This window comes from Anas acuta, chromosome 17 (genome assembly GCF_963932015.1).
Source record: "Anas acuta chromosome 17, bAnaAcu1.1, whole genome shotgun sequence".
Classification (NCBI taxonomy): Eukaryota; Metazoa; Chordata; class Aves; order Anseriformes; family Anatidae; genus Anas; species Anas acuta.
Genome location: NC_088995.1, coordinates 3,951,600 through 3,969,844, shown reverse-complemented (window position 1 = coordinate 3,969,844; position 18,245 = coordinate 3,951,600). Strand labels below are relative to the sequence as shown.

The window sequence follows — 18,245 nt, the reverse complement described above, 5'->3', positions numbered from 1 at the left end:
CAGAAACCCGCATCGATGTAGCCAGAGACCCCCGGCTCATCCCTGGCGTCCGCGGTAGTCTTCTGCTTTCTTATTTATTGCTCGTTAGGCTGGCCATGAGCTCAGAGCCCGCGCGAGACGCCAAGCGGCCAGACTGCAGCCGTCGTCCTGTGACGGATTGCTTGGGTCGGCTCGGGAGCTCCCGGGAGAGTTTCACAATCTCTTTTCCACTGGAAAATTTCATTAATTCATTACCAAATTGTTAACATAATCAGGGGCTCCGGTTTTAACCGAGGGATATTCTCATGATAAATGTCACGGCTTTCCTTGAGTACAAGTCCAGGAGGAGGTTAAAGAGCAGCGAGAAGGAGCCAAAGCCCGCGGCACCGAGCCCTGAGCACCTCTTGGCTGTGAGTTTTCCCCCCAGGTTTCCCCAAGCAGGTGCTGGCAGGCTGGCACTCACCCACGGCGTGTTACAGGGACCCGTGAAATGCCACCCGTGGTGTTTTAGCAGCTTTTGTGTTGGTACAGCTATAGACTTTCGCACAGGGTGCCCAGCTTGGGTGCTCCCACTTCTTTGACCGCAGTTCTCACGAGGTGGTGAATTTTAGGAGGAATCAGGACAAAAGCTGGGCCCGAGGTAACCATTCCCATTAGCTGCACGGCTGCTAGCAGCAGAATAAAAGGTGACGAGGCGCTTCTTGCCCCTGCCACAAGGAGCAGCCACAAGGTTTTGAGCCAGGGCGATTCAATTTTCACCATTTTTTGCAGGGCTGGCTTAAAAACGAAGCGTTACCACCAGGCAGGGGGATGCAGGGAGGGAGAGGTGGCTTCGCTGGCTGCCAGGGCTCCCGTTCGGGAGCGATGCACAGCATTTAATAAGCAAGGACCTTTTCTAATTCTTTTTGCCCCGGAGCTGGTCTGCAGCCTGGCAGCTGGGGCCGCGAGGACACGCTGTTTGTTCTGGCTCTCACGGTCCAGGCTCAGCATCTCCGTGAGGCTCACTGCCCTCGCTGCAGCTGCCGGTGGCCGGCGCCGATTTCCCCTCTCTCCGCCTTTCGCTGGGGTTTAGCACCGAGCCTCGCCTCGCAGGCACTGCCGCCTGTCATTCCAGCCGTGGCTGCATTTCAGGGAACTAATGAAGTGATGATTTTCCCTAATTGGCCCCTCGGATTTGCTGATCTCGCTCGAGGATCGCAGGTTAAACATGAAGTCGGTGCCTGTTGTTACTGGCGAGGCAGGCACGCTGCACTGCACGGCCGGGGGAGCGCAGGGGAGGGTTTTGGGGCATGAGTGGTGCTGGGCTCCTGAGCTGGCTGTCCCAATATCACACGTGCTTGGCAGTGACAGCACATCCCAGCACCGTGTGCCACCACCAGCCTGCCCAGCAGCCCACGAGGCATGCGCAGCACCCCTCAGCCCCCCTGGCAGAACTCAAGGTTTCAATGCCCCTGAGCGCATCCAGGGGACCACAAGTTTCTGGAGGGAATAGCAGGAAAAAAACAGGCATGGGGAGAGGTCACCTCCTATGGGGTGATCCATCAAGGGTTTCGTCTTCCTGCTGCGGTCGCGTTCGTGCTGCTGGTTTGCCGTTCCCCCATTTCTCCCTTCCCTCACCATTGCCTTTCCTTCTTGGCTCGGTGCCATCCATCACCTCATCCTTCCCTCCCTGCCTTTTCTGCATCTTGATCACAAGCCCTTCGGGAGGGACAGATACCCAGAACCAGCCCTTGGGGATGCTGCTTGTTTTCCATCCCTTTTTTCCATTTCTTTGGAGTTCTTTTTGCGTGGTTCCCTCCCTAGCCTAAAATACCCACTGGGATTCCAGCTGGGGCAGCGATGCCCGTGAGTGACACCATGTGCCTGCACCCATGGGGACGGTGTCCACAGCTGCTGAGAGGCAGGGACATCCTCCCCAGGAGGTCGTCACCTGCAGGGGACCTGCCCCAAGACATCCTTGAGCAATGGCAGGAGGAGGGACAGCACCTTGGGAGCTCTCCTATCTCCGTGGGTCACCTCCAAAAAGCAGTGCCATGATTTGGGGTGAGATGTGTGTGTTATGGCAAAAGGGGTAACTATTCCACAGGAGGGCTGGGGCCATAGCTGATGCCGTGGCACGAGCTGGGCAAGGCTGCTGAAGGCAGAAGGGAAAAACCAGCTCAGGCAGTGCAGAGGGCGGGGATCCCTCCCCTAGGAGTTTTTTTTTTTTTTTTTTTTTTGGCTCATTTGGGCAATGGCAGCCCTGGGGCAGGGCAAAGGGGATCTCAACCAAACCGTGCCCGTGCAGCCACCTCGGTATGGCCCAGAGGAGACATCCGTGAGCAAAATGCAGGGCCGGGCTCCCTCCTCTGCTGGCATTTCATTCACAGCGAGTGCCCGGCACGGGAAGCGAGTTTCGGGAGGAATCCGGTGCCTGGGGGAGAGCGGCGGAGCCCTGGCGGCGGGGGAGCAGCTGGAGCCCAGCCGAAGCCACAGCTGCGGGGAGTTGAGTTACTCAGCTTCCAAAATGACATTTTTCTGTGCTTCCCTCATCAGGACGTGGAATAACGCCGATATTGTGAGCGCAGCCGGGCGGGAGCACCCAGCCCACAGCCGGTGCACGGGGGCTGCACGCGGGGCACCGACCCCAGCACCCCTCCTTTGGCAGCAGGGGGACACCGAAAGGTGCAAAAAAAAAAGCCCCTAAAGTGCACCGAGTGCCCTGAAGCCCCTCAGGCACCCCGCTCAGGGTGGTGCTCAGCCTCTGAGCTGTGAGCTGGACACACAGCCCTGCGGGAGGGTCCTGAGGTTGCCCTCGGTGGCATTACAGCAGCGGGGGCTGCACCCCACCACGCTGGGTTGGGCAGGACAGGGGAGAAACCTGTGCACCCGTCAGCATCAGCTGGGTTAGACGGGGTCTCCAGAATCTCCAACTCCTCCTGTTGCCTCCTGAAGTCCCAATCTCTCCTCATTTCACAGCATTTTGCTGTGCTGCCCAGCATGCCCCCTCCCAGGGCGTTCAGGGGTGTCTGTATTGCTCCCAAAGTCTGGATCCTACAGGGTGCACTTCCCAAATGTTTGTGCTTCGCTCCAGACAGCAGCTAATAAATGTGCTCACAGGCTAATTAGCAGTAAAGGAGCGTGAGATAAATGATGAGCTTGAGCTCAGCCTGGCCCAACCCTCGTGGGGCTGGCATCGAGGGGGGCAAGGTGCTCCGAGAGCCGTGCCCCTCGCAGATGGACACGGCTCAAACGTCCCCAGCAGGCGCGGGGAGGCGAGGCGGGGAGGAAAGGTCTGGTCCCGCCACCCAGCGAGCGCCGCGATTCCAAAATTAAATGCAGTTGCCATAGAAATATTAATTGGGAGGAAAATCTGGAGATGACACTTGAGCAGAAGACGGGAGCATTACGGAGGGATGAGGACAGCGATGAAAATAGAACAGTCAAAAGGAAAAGTCTTCAAAGGGAGTCTCACGTCGGTGCATGCTTAACGCTCGGCGGCAGGTCGCCACGTCAGCCGCGGGGGGAATATTGTAGGGCGAGGGATGGGAAGTGCTTGCGGGAGGACCGAGTGCTCTTATCTCTGGCAGAGGTCACCGGGAGCTGGAGGATGGGGCTGAGGATGGATCAGCAAGTTTCTGCTCTTGCTGGGAAGCAGGAGCCAGCCGGGTGCCTTCTTCCCTGATGGGCACCAGCCTCTGAGCCGCTGCTTTGTAACCAATCTTCGAGGCAGACGAAGCACCCGACCCAGACCCACGTCCTCCTCGCAGTCTGCATCCTCTGCCTCCGGGCAGGGGCTGGAGGGAGGTTCCCAGCTGGGTCTTTGCCTCCTCCCTGTAGGAACATTTGCCTGGAAGCAAGGAGAAGCACCCGTCCCTGCCAGGCAATGCAGGGGAACCGGCGCTTTCAGGTCCCTCTTGCCTCCAGGCTGTTGCTTTGCCTATTTTTTGGGGAAACGGGGCTGAAACGCCCATAATCGGAGAGGTCTCCTGAGGTGAAGCAGGGCTGATGCAAGGCAAAGCGGTGTTGGGGTGCCAAAGGGAGCTGCCATACAAAAAAAATCCCAATTTAATTAAAAAAAAAAATAAGAAAATGATAATAACAGGTGGCCTTCTCTTAGGATAGGATGGAGATGGGATTGGGATGGAGACGGGGACAGAGATGGGGACAGAGATGATAGGGATGGGGACGGGTGTCTCATGGAGGACCGTGGTGCCCTGCTGTGCACGTGGTGGCCACAGGCGATGAGAGCCCAGCCGTGGCCCCTTGCCCAGCGGGGTGGCACTGTGGGGTGCAGCATGGGGCTGGTGGCCCCACTGCCCTGGCCTCACACCATGGATCAGCGCGGGGGGCACGGGGCAGCTGCGACCTGCAGGGAGCGGCGGCTGCCTCGGCGCATCCATCTGCACCGCTCCTTCCACTCCAAAGGAGGGAGGATTACAATGAAGTCGTACTTTTCCCATGAACCACCTCCCACTGTGTTATGCTCCGAAGTTAATTGCAAATGAGGAGATGGAAATAGCTTATTTTGACTTTTCTTAAACAGTGCTTCATTGATTTTTTTTTTTTTGCCTTATTTTTTTTTTTTCTGTCTCAAGAGGCAGGCCTGTATCTATTGGAAAATAGCAATTATTTCTGTAATTCCCTAGAATTAGTGGAATTAGTTGAATGAGTAAAATCTGAAGTGAGATGCTGATTAGAAATACACTGGTGTCGGAAGCGCCGTGTGCGCCGTGCTGCGGCGTTGGGCACTCCCAGTCCGTCCCTGGGCACGGCTGCGGTAGGGACAGCTTCGTCCCGAGCTGCTTTGAAGTCCCTGAAGCTTTCTGGCCTCAGCGGGAGCAGGCTGCTGGCTTTGCAGTGGCTTTTAGATGGGATTCCTGTGTGAAGTGGTGATGTAGTGAGCCCTCAGGTGGTCCTAAGACCGGTGTTTTTCTCAGGCTGTGACGCACCTGGTTGAGCGTGAGCTCTCCGGGGAGCGCTGCCACGGGGGCACTGAGCAGCCAGCCCCAAATGTCGGGGACTCATCCCTCTCAGGATGGTGGCTCTTGGCCCAGGGAAGGTGTCCTGGAGACCCTCCTTGGAGCAAGGCAGGAGCACAAGGGCTGGGTGAGAGGTGTTGGGAGCCTGCTGATGCTCCGTCTGCCCCCCCTGTGCCGTCCTGTGCGCACCGGCCTCGCCGCTCCAGCTGAGGTTATGACAGCAGCTGGACTCCATCCCCTTGTCCCACATCAAAAAAAGGAGGAGAAAAGTCCAAAGAGCTTCTTTTCCTAAATGAACCCAGGTTGGAGAGGTCCATCCTGGGCGCCTCCTGCTGCGTGCAGGACACGAGCCAGGTCTTTGGGTTCTTGGCTCTGCCAAAGAGTTGGGGCTCACGGTACGTCATCAAAAAAAAATAAAAAATGGTCCTGTGGTATTTTTAATAAGCTGCTGGTTTAACTCAATTATGAGAGCATAATTAACTTGCTGAGATGAAACGTGAGATAAACCTTTGATTTTTTTTTTTTTTTCTTGAAGGATGCTGCAGATAGATTTTGAACTTTGTATTCAATTACTTAGAAGAGAAAAAAATTAACAGGTTTCTGATGAGAAAAGCATACTACCTCCTTCATAAAGAGAGATTTATTAAGGATAGTGAACGAGTGTACCTCAGGGCTCAATCATCTACTGTTTTTTTTCAAGGGGTGATTCAATTACTTTAAGATGTGTTGCCTAAAAGAACAAACCAGTCTCTGTTACCCGGCAAATTAATCAAGTTCCTTCAGTGGTTTCTCTGGGTTAATAATTTCATTTAGGCGGCCTTCTGTTCCGTGGTTTCATCCCTACCAAGAAAACTCTCAAATGAGAGGGAGGAAAAAGAAAAAAAAAAAAAAAAAAAAGTGCTATTCATTTGCTGGCCTTAGCGCAGAGCACAGGCAGCACATGGAACCGCGACGGGAGGAGTTTGTAAAAGATCAGCCTGCTCTGAGGTGCCTGTGAAAGCAGCAACTGGTTGGAAGATATTTAAAAAAAAAAAAACGTGTTAAGGCTAATATTTTCACTGTGTAAAAAGGCCATTTGGATTTGTTGTCATCCGTGAAGAGCTGTGGATTTTATTCGTAATTACTGTGAATGATGTTCTCTGGATAGTGCAAGCGAATCCTGAAAATGTCACAAATTTTTAGCACTTTTTTTTTTTTTCTTCTCTTTTCTCTTGAATATTCATAGCTGCACTGTTCGATACAGATGGACCAAGCGCAGCAAGGAAAAAGACATCCCTGACGTTGGTGTGTCCGGGTGTTTGTGCGATCCCAGCCCCTGCCCCGGGCTCCGAGGGTGCAGGGGCTGCGGCCGGCCCCGCTGCCTTATCTGCTCCCGGGGCCATCTCAAGGAGCACAGTAAAAATTTACGATCCCCATCACATCGTGCTGAATAAATACCTAATCCCCTTTATTCTTAAGCAGTAATGACTAATGAATTGCTTTATGTACCGGAACAGCGAGGTCGGGATCTGGAGGTTAAGCAGGCTCGCACGCCCCACCGCAGCCACGGCTGTGCAAAACGGGGTCGGGGTTTTGGTGTTATCCTCCCCCTGTGGCTTCAGGGAAAATGTTCTGGCTACTGCTGGCCCACGGGGTGACACTCCTGGGTACATGGCTCTTCTTCTCCCTTCCCCTTCCCTGCCTCGTGCAGCTTGTGGGTTTTTGGGGCTGGCTTGGAAATGCTGCTGCAGGTAACTTTGGAAAAAGGGATTCAGAAACCTGCGGGGCTTGAAATGCCATCCCAGCCCCGGTGAGCTCCGTGGGCTCTGTTCCCAGTGCGAGAACCCACCGCAGAGACGCTTTTGGCAATGGCTCCTGGGCTATTTTCATACATCGTTAACCAGCTCTCAGCAGTTCACGTACAGTGCGGTTGTATTCTCCCGGCACAAACGCGAAGAGCAGAGGTGAGGACTTGACCCGCAGCCTGGGCTGTGCTGGCTGCACATGGGCTGTGAGCCCCAAAAAACCTCGTGCACCATCCCGACACCGCCCAAAAAAACTCATGCACCATCCTGACACCGCCAGGCACCAGGCAGGGACGCGCTGTGCCACCTTTCTGCATTTTTGGCACACTCACGAAAACGTGAGCGGTGTGGGCACCCCGGGCGGCTCCGAGGGCTGAGATGTGGCGGACATGGGGCATGCAAAGCCTCCCGCAGCCCCGTTAGCCCTAACGAGGCAGCTTCGTTAGGGGCCGGCTGGGGAGCGCCTGGCTGCCTGCGCGGGGCAGCGGATGCTCGTGTCATGGCTGATTACTTTTCATTTGGGCAGGGTTCAACCGGCGATAAAGCTAAAGGGAGGGATTGTAGCTATTCCCAGAACAAGAGGTCATCTGTTTTCTTTCAGGGAGCTTGGCTCTGGCTCCAGCGCGCTGAGGAACAGCGAGGCCCTTTTATCTGCCGGGGAGGGGAAGGGCTTTCGGGGGGCCGCGCTGGTTTCTCTCCCCGTGCGAGCGCTCGCTGCAGCCCGAGCATCGTGCCCGAGCTCCGCGTGGTGCCGCGGTGCCTGGGGACGTTGCAGAGCCCATCCGAGCCCTGCCCCAAGGAGCACGCAGGTGCAGGAGCATGGCAGTGCCGATGCCCTGTGCCATATAGGTGCCACATCATCCTTTATACCTTCATTTTCCACAACACGTCTGTATAGCTCCTTTTGAGGCTCCTGGCCTCCACCTCCCAAACACATTTTGGGTACAAAGCCGCGTGCTGAGGTGTGGTGAGCATTTTCCAAGCAGCTGCCTGGCTCACGGAGCGAGCACACTCCGGGTCCCCAGTAGCCCCTTGCCACCCCCAGCCAAAAACACCGTGCGCCCCTGGGGCTGGTGTGGGTGCAGAGCTTCGCAGGCAACCCCAAATGTTGGCGTTGGGCACAGCTGGAGCTCCAGCAAGGCCAGAGGGGCCCCTCGCCTGCCTGCACGCTCCCACACAGATGGGAATGGCTCCCAGATGTTGCACAGAGCCCACCTTTGAAAGAAAAGCCTCTAATCTTATCCTGAGGACTCCCAGCATTGCCTTCTCCCTGCCTCGCATGCAGACAGCCGTGCTTTGGTGCTGCCTGTGCAGCATCTCGGAGCCGGCATGGCTTTGGATGGGAGCTGCTGTCGTTCCTGGGGTGTGCTGGCTCCTTGCACTGCTCGTTTGGGGTAGCCTCAATCGGCTGCTGGTTTTGTTAAAGCTTTCCCACTTAAATTCACTGCACATTATCCTCTCTCTCTGTTTTTTTCTCCCTCCACTTCGCTACAGGAGCTGGTTGCTTTTCCCACGTGAGCGAGGCAAGCAGAGGAGCTCTAATTATCGCTGTCCTCCTTGAGCAGAGGGTTACTGACCCAGAGACAGCCCCGCACCGGGGCTCAGCCCCAGCAGTCCCCTCTTCCAGCCCCGGTTCCTCCCGTTCCCATTTCTGCCTCATCCCCGATGGGTTGCGAGCCGCTGCTGCAGGTTGCATGAGGGCCGTGGCACAGCCCTGGGGCCTCGTTTGCTCTCAGGCTATTAAGGCAATTTGCAAATACAGCCCCGTGCGGGGCTGGCTTTGCCCTCTGCTGAGCGCTGAGATGGGAGCAAGGAGCCAGAGCGGGGCTGGGGAGCTGCTGGAGGTGTTGGGGGGCGACCAGGGCTCCGTGCCCCCCGCTCTGCTCGGCTCTGCCGGCCAGACCCCCGCTCCCGCAGCCTGCCGGGGGATTTGTCGCTGGAGAGATGCAGTGCTGGTGCTGAGGAAAAGTAGGGCATCCGCTTGGCAGCTCCAGAAATAATGGGAGATCGGTTTAATTATTCTACAGAAACGCTCAGATTGCGCAGATGCCTAACTTAGGTTTAATATAATTAAGATAACTCATGTCTATAAACATGTCTGGGACTGAGCGAGGTGTTGGAGCCGCCGATCCAAGCTGGTGTTTTCCCTCTCAGACATCAGCTGGAGCTCCGAGAGCCCACGGCCACCAGGACGTGGCCGTGCTGGCCCCCGCCGGGCCCTGCTGTGGGTTGGGGGCATGGAGAAGGCACCGACACCTCCCCGCACCCAGCTCTTCTTGCACGAGGGCAGGGGAGGCTGGGTCCTGTGCTGGGGCATCCCCTGTGCCGAGTGGATCGGGACAGCAAAGAAAAAACCCTTTGGTGGTGATACCAGTGTGCTGGGGATGAGTTGAGCCTCTTCCTTTTTTTTAAAAAATGCATTTAAAATTGCCCTTTTCTCCCCAGATTGCAGCTGGCTGCCCTGCCCAGGGTATCTTTGCACCCTGGCTGAGCCCAAATGCTTTTCCCAGGGTTGACGCACGGGATCTGCTCTGCAAGGTGGCCCAGGCACAGCAAACCCAGGCATTTGTCAGGCACCAAACATCTCAAATTTTGCCTTATTTCTCTTCACCCCGCTCTGAGCTCCTTCCTCTTTCCCCATCCTGCCTTGTGCACCCCTGGCTCATTGCACCTTGAAGCCCTCCCGATGCTCTCGTTGTGCTCTGCAAGCCCCAAAACCCAAAGTCTCGGGGATCTTGCTTGCTAACGAGCACTGCCGGGACACTTGGGGAGTGATGCTGAGAAACACGGGGCAAAACCCAGCTCTGAAGGCTCTGCTCTCATCCCACCTTACCCCTGCCTCTGCAGCCCCGTGCGGCACCGCAGCGAGGTGGCTGGAGGACGCCGCACACCGAGTAATTAGAGCAAAGGCACACACACACAGAGGCGCAGCAGTACTGATTTCGGCATTAGCATGATAATGAATGTTCTCACTAGAAGCTTGTAATTATGTTTCCTCTTTTTTTTTCCCCTCCCCCTGAAAGTATAATTAATTATGAATAGAGCCAGAGTTTGACGCTAACGCATATTTTTTTTTTTTTTAAATCCCTTTTGGTTCCATTTCTGCCCTATTAAAAATTTATGAAGGAACCAGAGGTAAAGTCATTTTCCCAGGCTGTTGCTCCTATAAATTCAACGGGGATAATATTAAAAATAATACTAACAGAAGAAGGCAGGAGGGCACTTTGCAGAGGGTTTCTCCCCTCTCCCTTGGGCCACATCCTGGGTAAGAAGCCAAAAAAAAAAGAGAGAGAAACTGAGTGGTGGGCAAGGAGGCAGGAGAAGGGGCTCAGCCGGGCATGGGCCAGGCACCAAAGCCTGGTGGTGGCACTGAGACACGTGCACCGTGCTGGGCATCATCCTCAGCCTGCTGCAGGGCACCTCTGGGCAGCTGGAGGCAGATTTTGTTCCCATTAGTGCCCTGGGGTGATGAGGCATGGAGCCCATGAGCACAAGGATTCATTGCGGGATGGGGCAGGGGGATGGCAGCCCTGGGGATGGCAGCCCTGGGGGTGGCAGCCCTGCAGGTCCCCTCCCCAAAGCCACCGGGGCTGCTGAGGGTGGAGAAATGCTCCAGGAACATCCAACCTCATTTGCTTAAAACAAGCAAAAATCAAGCAAAACCCGCAAGCGCTTTCAGTACCTTGGGAAATGGTTCAGGACTATGACATGCATGCTCACAAACTTCTAAGAAGGTGCCTTTCTCTTCCCATCTGCTCACGCAGAAGATAAAGGAGGAAGGCACAGGGGGCCCTTGCCCCTGCGGACGAAGGCGCTCCTGGTCCTCCTCCTCCTCCGCCGGCTGCCACTCGTACCGGCGGCCTTCCCTTGCCGTAGGTGGGAACTGTTTTTCTTCTTAAATTGCATTTATTCTAACAAATGTCTCATGCAAACACAATTGCAGGTTTGCTGGAGGGAGATGCTATTTGCAGGCAGCCTGGCACAAAGGCGGATTTATTCTCCTTCCTTTCATTCATTTGAAGCTAAAGTAATAGCTCTAACTACATCTGACTTATAATAAGCGCGTTCCTGGGAACAAACCTGCACTCTGCATGCATTTCCCTCTTTGTCAGCTCTATCCAGGCACTTTTTCTCCTTCTCCCTCCCTCTCTTTTTACAATAACAAAATCAGAGCCTTGTCAGTTGAAAGTTTATATGCCCTATTTATAGCGCTCCCCCGTCTCCCGGCTTTCACGTCCCGGCACAAGGAGCTCCTTCCCCTCCTCTCGCAGGGAACCATCAGCACCATCCCTAGGCTCTGCCCTACGAGGTTTGCTGGCTCTTTTTGCAAGTGGGCCCACGAATTTGGGGGTTGCTGTTGGAGAACTGGGGGTTTTGCTGGGCACGGTTTGCTTCTCGCAGCTGTTGAGCATCTTGCTGGTGCCCGTCGGGCCCGGGGAATTGTCACCAAAGCCTGGCATGCAAATTTGGCATCCACCTGGTGGCTTAATTAGGAAAATAGGAGTGTTTTTCCAGAAAGCCTCACAGGCTGATTCTCTGGGATTTGTTTTTAAGCTGGAAGTTCGGTGTGCGTGTGCGTTTAGGAGGCCTCTGCAGATAAATCCAGGTAAATCTGGACTTGGCACCGCTGTGTCTCTGCTAAGGGGAGGTGGGCGCCCATCGCTGCCATCCCACCCAGCACCTGCGTGCTCTCATGGCTTTTCCTCCCCCGGCAGAGGCACAGCATCTCCATGTCCTCGCTGCCGTGGCGCTGGGGGGCCCAGCAGGGCTCTCCTGTTTGTGCCAGGCAAGAAAGATGAGCAGGAACGAGGCTCTTGCGTCGTTCTCCCTCTGGCGAAATCTAATCGCACCGAAGGGAAAACTGAGTGCCAAAAAACATCCCCTCCACGAGGGGTCCTGCTCCCACGAGCTGTTTATGGGCTGAACAGCCATTAGGGCCTGATAACGAAGCGGTGTTTGCAGCACAGGGCAGGACTCCGGGGCTGCGGGGAGGGCGGCTCTGCCGCCACCGCCTTTCCTACGCGGATTTTTGCTTGCTGAAGAGTCGGCCCTTCTGTTAAATATAGCTCATGAGCTGTTCTTGAATTGCACCTAATTACGTCTCCTCTCCAGTGCACGCTTCCTGCCTGTTTGCAGCTAGAAGGAGCTGGGTGATTGCGGCTTGAACTCCTCGGGCTCATTCGTTATCCTTGCGTCTCATGCTTGGAAGGAGGGAGATGAAAAGTTGAATCCTCTGAGAAGGGAGGGGAAAAAAAAAAAAAAAAAGAAAGAATCCTGGCGAGGTTCCTTTTGAGCTCTTTGCTCATTAAGATGTCAAAAGGTTGGGTGCCCTGGCAACTGCTTCTCCTGGCTAAGCAGGACTTGAAATTGCTGCAGTCACCAGTCGGAAAATCTGCAGGCGCTCGCCCAGCTCCGCGGCCGTGGGAAAACGCCCTCAGCCGGGTGCCCAGCGCCTGGCACGGTGTGCGTGTGCGCAGCACAGGCACGGTGTGAGCTTTGCCTCCTGCGGGAAGTCCCGGGGGGCCCATCCCCAAAAGGTTTCTCCGATTTAAACAAATCGAGCTGCTCGGGGCACCGCGCACCGTGTCACCGCCACCTCGCCCCATTCCTCCTGTGCCTCTTCTGAGCCCTCCCAGCCACGCCGATGTTGATCCAGGCCCTGCGGGTAATTCCTGCGGACTTCACCTGGAAAGAGTTATTGCATGAATGTTTGAATAGTTAGGGAATGACTCCCAAACATCACTTCAGGCTTACTGGTTCATTTTTTTTAAGCCTTTGCCCGTTTTCGCCCAGCTGCTCGCCAGCCGCTCAGCCCGGCTCCCTCTGCAGACCTCGCAATGTTTCTGCCTCAGTTTTGTGGCTCATTTCTGGGATATTTTGTTAAGATCTTTTGCTCCTCCAACCCAAAGCAGGGCTCTTAGTGGAGTTTTAGTGGGTATAGAAGGGGGAAATACCTTTTCCCCGGCCCCTAGAAAGGGGCTGCCCTGCATGGATGTGAGCCAGGGCATCGCCCTGCTTGGCTGGATGAGCTCAGCGAGGGAGACACAACAGTGCTTTAACTAACTGCACGGCAAGTTTCTTCCATGGAGGAGAAAAAGAGCCAACATGACCGAAAATATGCAAAAGATCAACTCTCTGGTTAGAAGTGGCCTGGCTACCAGTTTCAGTCTCAGGCACTTGGCTTTGCTGTGGGAAGCCCTCATCATTTTCTACTGTTTTACTCATAGCCAAAAATATGATGAAACCAGAACTGAATGTGGCTTTTTTTCTGTCTTATTACAGTAAGCATCATAAATTATTCACCCATGAGACTCAACCGCATTTCTTACTCAAAAGGAGCTTCCTTTTGTCTCCAGACGTTGGGACCTCGGATTTGGAGCAGCACCCAACGAGGTGGCCCAGCGGTGGCTGTCCCATCCACAGTCCCCTCCCTGGCACGGGGAATATCTCCGCTGGCTTCTCCCGGTGTCCTCATGATGCCCTGGGCCCAGCTGTCCCCACAGTGGGGACACATCTTAGGACGTGGGACCCCCAATCGGGGCAGCCGTGCGCACCGACGCGGAGCCAGCTCCCTCAGAAGCCCGCGTCCTAGGACAATGTCAGTCTAATCAGCGCCCTCTTCGTTAGCGGGGACCTATAATTAGAAGCAGCAGCCAGCCATCTGCTTTTATCTCGTCACATCGCACCGTGCCTCTCTGCTGCCCTTTATTACCGGCCGTTGTTGTAGATCAACATTTCCCTCCCCCCCCCCAGCCGTGTCTTATCTCGCTTTCCTTATCGCCAATGAATGGCCCCAGAAATGCTCCGTGGTGAAGGGGAGCGGGCAGTGCTGGAGCTCTGCTGAAAGGGGTCCGTGTCCGGCACCTTCCTGCCTGTTGTTCCCATAGAAATGGTATTTTGGGGGTTCTCCACATTGCCGTGGACCTTCCCGAAATACCCTCTGCCTTGTGCCAGGCACAGGCAGCAGGGCTGAGAATAGGAAGGCACGGGGAAAAGGGACCCGTGCTTACATCTTCTGAGGTTCCCCAGCTTATCAAATGCTTCCTTGAGTTTCTCCTCACATCCTGCTCCTGAAAGCACTGCACCCTCTGGGGCAACGAGTGGGACATCACCTGTGCCACCAGCCACCCCTGGTGTCCATGCCACGTGGCCTGGGACAAGGAGAACCCCCTTTAAAGGATCTTAAAACTCGGTACCTAGACAAGAGCCTAAGACATATAAATGGATTAACAGCCATGGTTTATTAGCGCTCCTTAATTCACTTCGCAGGGCTGAGGGAAAAGTTATTAGCAGATGTATGGCCAGTAATAAGCTAATTATAACCCTGTCGGATCAGAGATTTGAAGAGGTGGGGAGTTTTGTGTGTGAGATAACTGTAATTGTGTGCTAAAGATTATGAATTAATATTGATTTAATAAAGCTGCAGCAATTCATTGCTGCAGGAGAGCTCAGGTATTCACTGTGGGAGCTGCCCTGGTGGCACCCACCCCTGTGCCGGCCAAAACGTGGGCTGGCAGGTGTCCCCATGTCCCCTTATCGTAATGTCCCGACATCCCTATGCCCCTCATTTTGCAGCCCCTCCGCTGCCCATCCCCACTGCAGGGCAGAGGGCAATATTTGCTCTTATGCAATGGCTGTGTTTGCTGCTTTTATCTGAGCTGAAAAGCCAGGTCCCCTGCTGATCCTACGAGATGTGGCCCTTGTGGGTGCATGTCCCGGGAGCCCCGCAGCCCCACCAGCCCTGATGTATCTGCCCTGCAGCGTTTGCCAGAGCCGAAGGTATCCCTGGTGCTTCTTGTTCCCAGCCTACAGCTGCCACCCAGCATCATCTCAGTTTTTCTCTTCTCCTCATGTCGCTGAATGCGAGTGGCTGCGGGGACTCGGCGGGGACGCTGGCGTGACCGAGGCTGGAAACGAAGGCAGTGGCTGGGTGGAGGACTCCAGATGGGGAGGTGGGCATGGAGCAAGCCCCTGCGCAGAGCAGCACCAGAGGCATCTTTCCTTTTTGGCTTTTCGGAGACTTCTTTCCTTTTTAGCTTTTTGGAGACGGAGCCTTTTTGGCTTTTCTTTGGAGATGGATCCATTTTCCCAAGGTGATCCCCAGCCCTGGCACAAGCCCTCCACACCATGTCGGTGATGCTCCAGTGGGGCTGCGTGCTGGAAGTCCTCGTGGTGTTGCCCTCACTCAGCCCCAGCCCCCCAAGGACACAGGCGCGCTGTTTGCAGGACTCAGGCCTCTCTCTAACTTTGATAACTCAGGACCTGCCAGCTGCCATGGGCCACGCATATTCCTGGAGGGACCCCCCCCTTCCCCTGGAGTGGTTTCCAGGAGCATTAGTTCTAGTGGGCTGATGCTCTGATAAAGGCAATTACAGGATGACTTAGTTTAAAGGCTGCAGCTTGCATTAAATTTAATTACTTTCCCCTGAAGCTTTCCATGGGAGGGCGGTTTCAAAGTGCGGGTGGCTCCTGTTTTGCATCTCGCTGCTTTTCCTGGAGGAGTTTAGGTGAACCCAAGTGAGAAAATGCCCCAATTTCTTGCATTTGTGCCGGGGATCAGGCGAGTTTAATGCCGAAACACTGCAAGACAAGAATACGAGGCGGGACTCCAGTTTTCCGCTGAGATCTGAAATCCCCTTCTTTGCTGATGCGCCGTTTCAGAGGCGCGCTGCATTACCATTTTATCTGATGGAATAGCTATCAACGGCCGCTTAGAAGTGAAACACTACGGAAAATCTGTGTAAGCTATCTCCAGCCTCGCAGCGCAGACACGCTGTGATTACAGTGGCAGCCCTGCTCTTTCTCGGGTCTTTCATGTGCAGGGATGTGGCTGGCACCAAGACCTGCTGCCGGTGTCCCCTGCTCGGTGTGGTGCTGGGGAGGCTCGTCCTGGCAAGGCCACGGCTCCTGGCACCTCGTGGTCCTGCCACAAACTGCTCAGGGATTTCCATGGAAAAAAAAGAAACTCTCAGCTTCCGCCTCTGCTTGGGAAAAAGCTTGGAAACGCCAAGCTGGGAGGCCCTGAGAAAGGTTGTTAAGGATGGGGTGTAACGAGGCTAGCACCATGCAGAGCAGGACACCACTCACTGCTTGTTCTGTTTGGGCCCACAGGACAGCCAGGAGCAGGGGAAGACGTAGAAATGCAGTGAAACCATCCCCTCTATTACAAAAGCAGTGCCACTACTAAAAGCCTGTACTGATGCTGCGATGCCAGCCCATCTCCTTCGGGACCGTGGTCTTCCAGACTGTAGAAATGCAGTCAAAGAATCCATCTGTGCTCTGGTGGGATAGGCAGCCCTGCTGAAAAGTGTGTTCAACCCTTAGGGATTTTTTTTTTTTAAATACATTTTATTATAATGTTGTCTGAGGTCAGTAGAATCAAAACGCCTGGCTCCTGGCTGCAGTAAAATCAACGGCTGAAGCCTTTTTGCAGTGGTACGGGACTCGCCACCCATTCATTAAATGAAACACTGCAGATAAGAAAAAAAAAAAAAGAAGGCACAGCTCAAGTAATGCTAGGCGGCTGGAGCAGGGACACCCCACAATGCAAGGCTGATAGAGCCGGTCCTTTATCTGCAGAGATAATCACATCTTCCAGGGGAAGGTTTGATCCGCCGCGTTGCCTCACAAGGCGCTTGGCCTGCCAGACGGACACGTACGACCGAGGACTGGAAAAAAATAAGGAAAGGGGCACGTGGGCTGCCCAAAAGCTGTGAAAGGTCGGCTGTGACCTTTGCAGGGACGCATGCCTTTGGTGGTGCCAAGCTGGAGCAGGTTGAGGGAGGTTGCAAGGTTTTGGGGTGTCGCATCGCCTGCTGGCATGCACATGGGGCTGCGAGAGGGTTGAGAGGGGCCAACCTCATGGAGCTGAGGATGGACGGGGAGCAGGAGGAGAAGTGCTCGGGGGTGCTGGTGGATGAAAGGCTGGACACAAGCCAGCACCGGGCAGACCTCATTGCTCTCTGCAGCTACCTGAAAGCAAGTTGTGGGGTGCTGGGGGTCGGCCTCTGCTCACAGATTACTTGTGGTAGGACTAAAGGGAAAGGCCTCAAGTTGTGCCGGGGGAGGTTCAGGTTGGAAATGAGGAGACATTTCCTCTCAGAAAGAGCAGGCAGGCGTTGGGCCGGGTTGCCCAGGGAGGTGGTGGCGTCACCGTCCCTGGGGGTGTTCAAGGAGAGGTTGGACGTGGTGCTTGGTGGGTGACATTGGTGGTAGGGGGATAATTAGAGCGGGCAATCTTGTAGCTCTTTTCCAACCACAGTGATTCCATGATTTTAAACCAAACAGGGCAGCTTCAGATAAGCCACCGGGGCTAAACTCTCCACCACGAGCACAGCCAGGCCTTGAGGCGGGCTGCCCACAGCCAGCACCCCTTGAGCCTACCCCACCTCGGGCAGGCTGGAGCCGCGAGCAGCCCACACGAGGCCACCGGGGGCTGCCCCCAACCTCTCCATACGACCCCCTAACCCCCCCTCAGCACCCCCAGGAGGGCAGCACCCATCTCTGCAGGCAGCCTCGGCTCCTTTAAGGCAGGCGGGCGGTGCAGGGAGCGAAACCCGCCCGCCTCCTGCCCGCCTCCCTCCCTCCCTCCCTCCCGGCCGGGCAGGGCACGGCTCGGCTCGGCTCGGCAGGGCGAGAGAGGGGAGCTGCAGCCCCGTTTAGCACAGCCCAGCCCGGCTCGGCTCGGTTGGGCTCCCCCAGGGGCTGTTTTGGCCCCCATGGCTCTGGATTTATAACCGCGGCGCAAATGGCGGGGCCGAGCCCCCGCGCCCAGCGCTGCCCCGCCGGCCGCTGAGGCGGCCCCGCAGCGGGAGGAGGAGGAGGAGGAGGAGGAGGAGCAGAGGCAGCACCCGAGGAGCGGCCATGGGGGGCGGCAGCCGGCGGCGGGATTAGGTAAGGCAGGAGCACCTCAAAGGGGGGGGGGGGGCCCAGCCCCGCAGAGCACCCCCCTCAGCTAATTAGCGCCGCCCCCGCTAATTAATTAGCGCGGGGTGAATGGGGGAGGAGGGTTTAAGGGGGGTGGGCTGCAGCCCGGCCACGCAGGACCCGCTGGTAGCCCACGGGGGTGGGTAATGGGAAACGTGGTTATTTTTTTATTTATTATTTTTTTGAGGGGAGGGGGGGGAAGCAGCGTTAATTGCTGCTAATTGCGGCGCCCAGGGGCCGAGCGGAGGGGCTGCCAGGCAGGTAGGTCGGCGAGCCAGCCGCGGTTACGTAAAAATGAAAATGTGCACCCAGAGCGGCTGAGCGGGGAAGAAACTTTCTTTTTTTTTTCTTTTTTTTTTCCTTTTTTTTTCCCCTTCTCCTTTCCCTTTCCCCCCACGGAAAGCCCCCCCCCCCACGCGAGGCAGCCTGGCGGCCATGGGGGGCTGTGGGGACAGGCTCCCCCCCCCCCCGCAGCGTGGCGGTGCTTTTTTTTTGGCTGTTTTTTTTTTTTTTTTCTTCTCTTTTAAAAAAATCCCTTTCAATTCTGCTTTATTTTTTCGGGCTCTCGCCCGACACACATGTTTGAAGCTGCTGG

At 55.5% G+C, this 18,245-nt stretch overlaps 1 protein-coding gene across 14 annotated transcripts in view; it reads left to right on the top strand.

Annotated features, from left to right (window-relative positions):
• The first annotated feature begins 17,304 nt into the window (after nt 1-17,304).
• Nucleotides 17,305-18,245, top strand: part of NCOR2 (nuclear receptor corepressor 2) — a 221,881-nt gene continuing 220,940 nt past the window's right edge. For 8 of the 14 annotated variants that reach the window (XM_068654328.1, XM_068654327.1, XM_068654325.1 and 5 more), the window contains exon 1: nt 17,305-17,617. The gene's annotated coding sequence lies outside the window, so the exon portion shown is untranslated. The remainder of the gene's footprint in view (nt 17,618-18,245) is intronic. The other 6 variants (XM_068654343.1, XM_068654342.1, XM_068654339.1 and 3 more) reach the window with 1 other exon arrangement.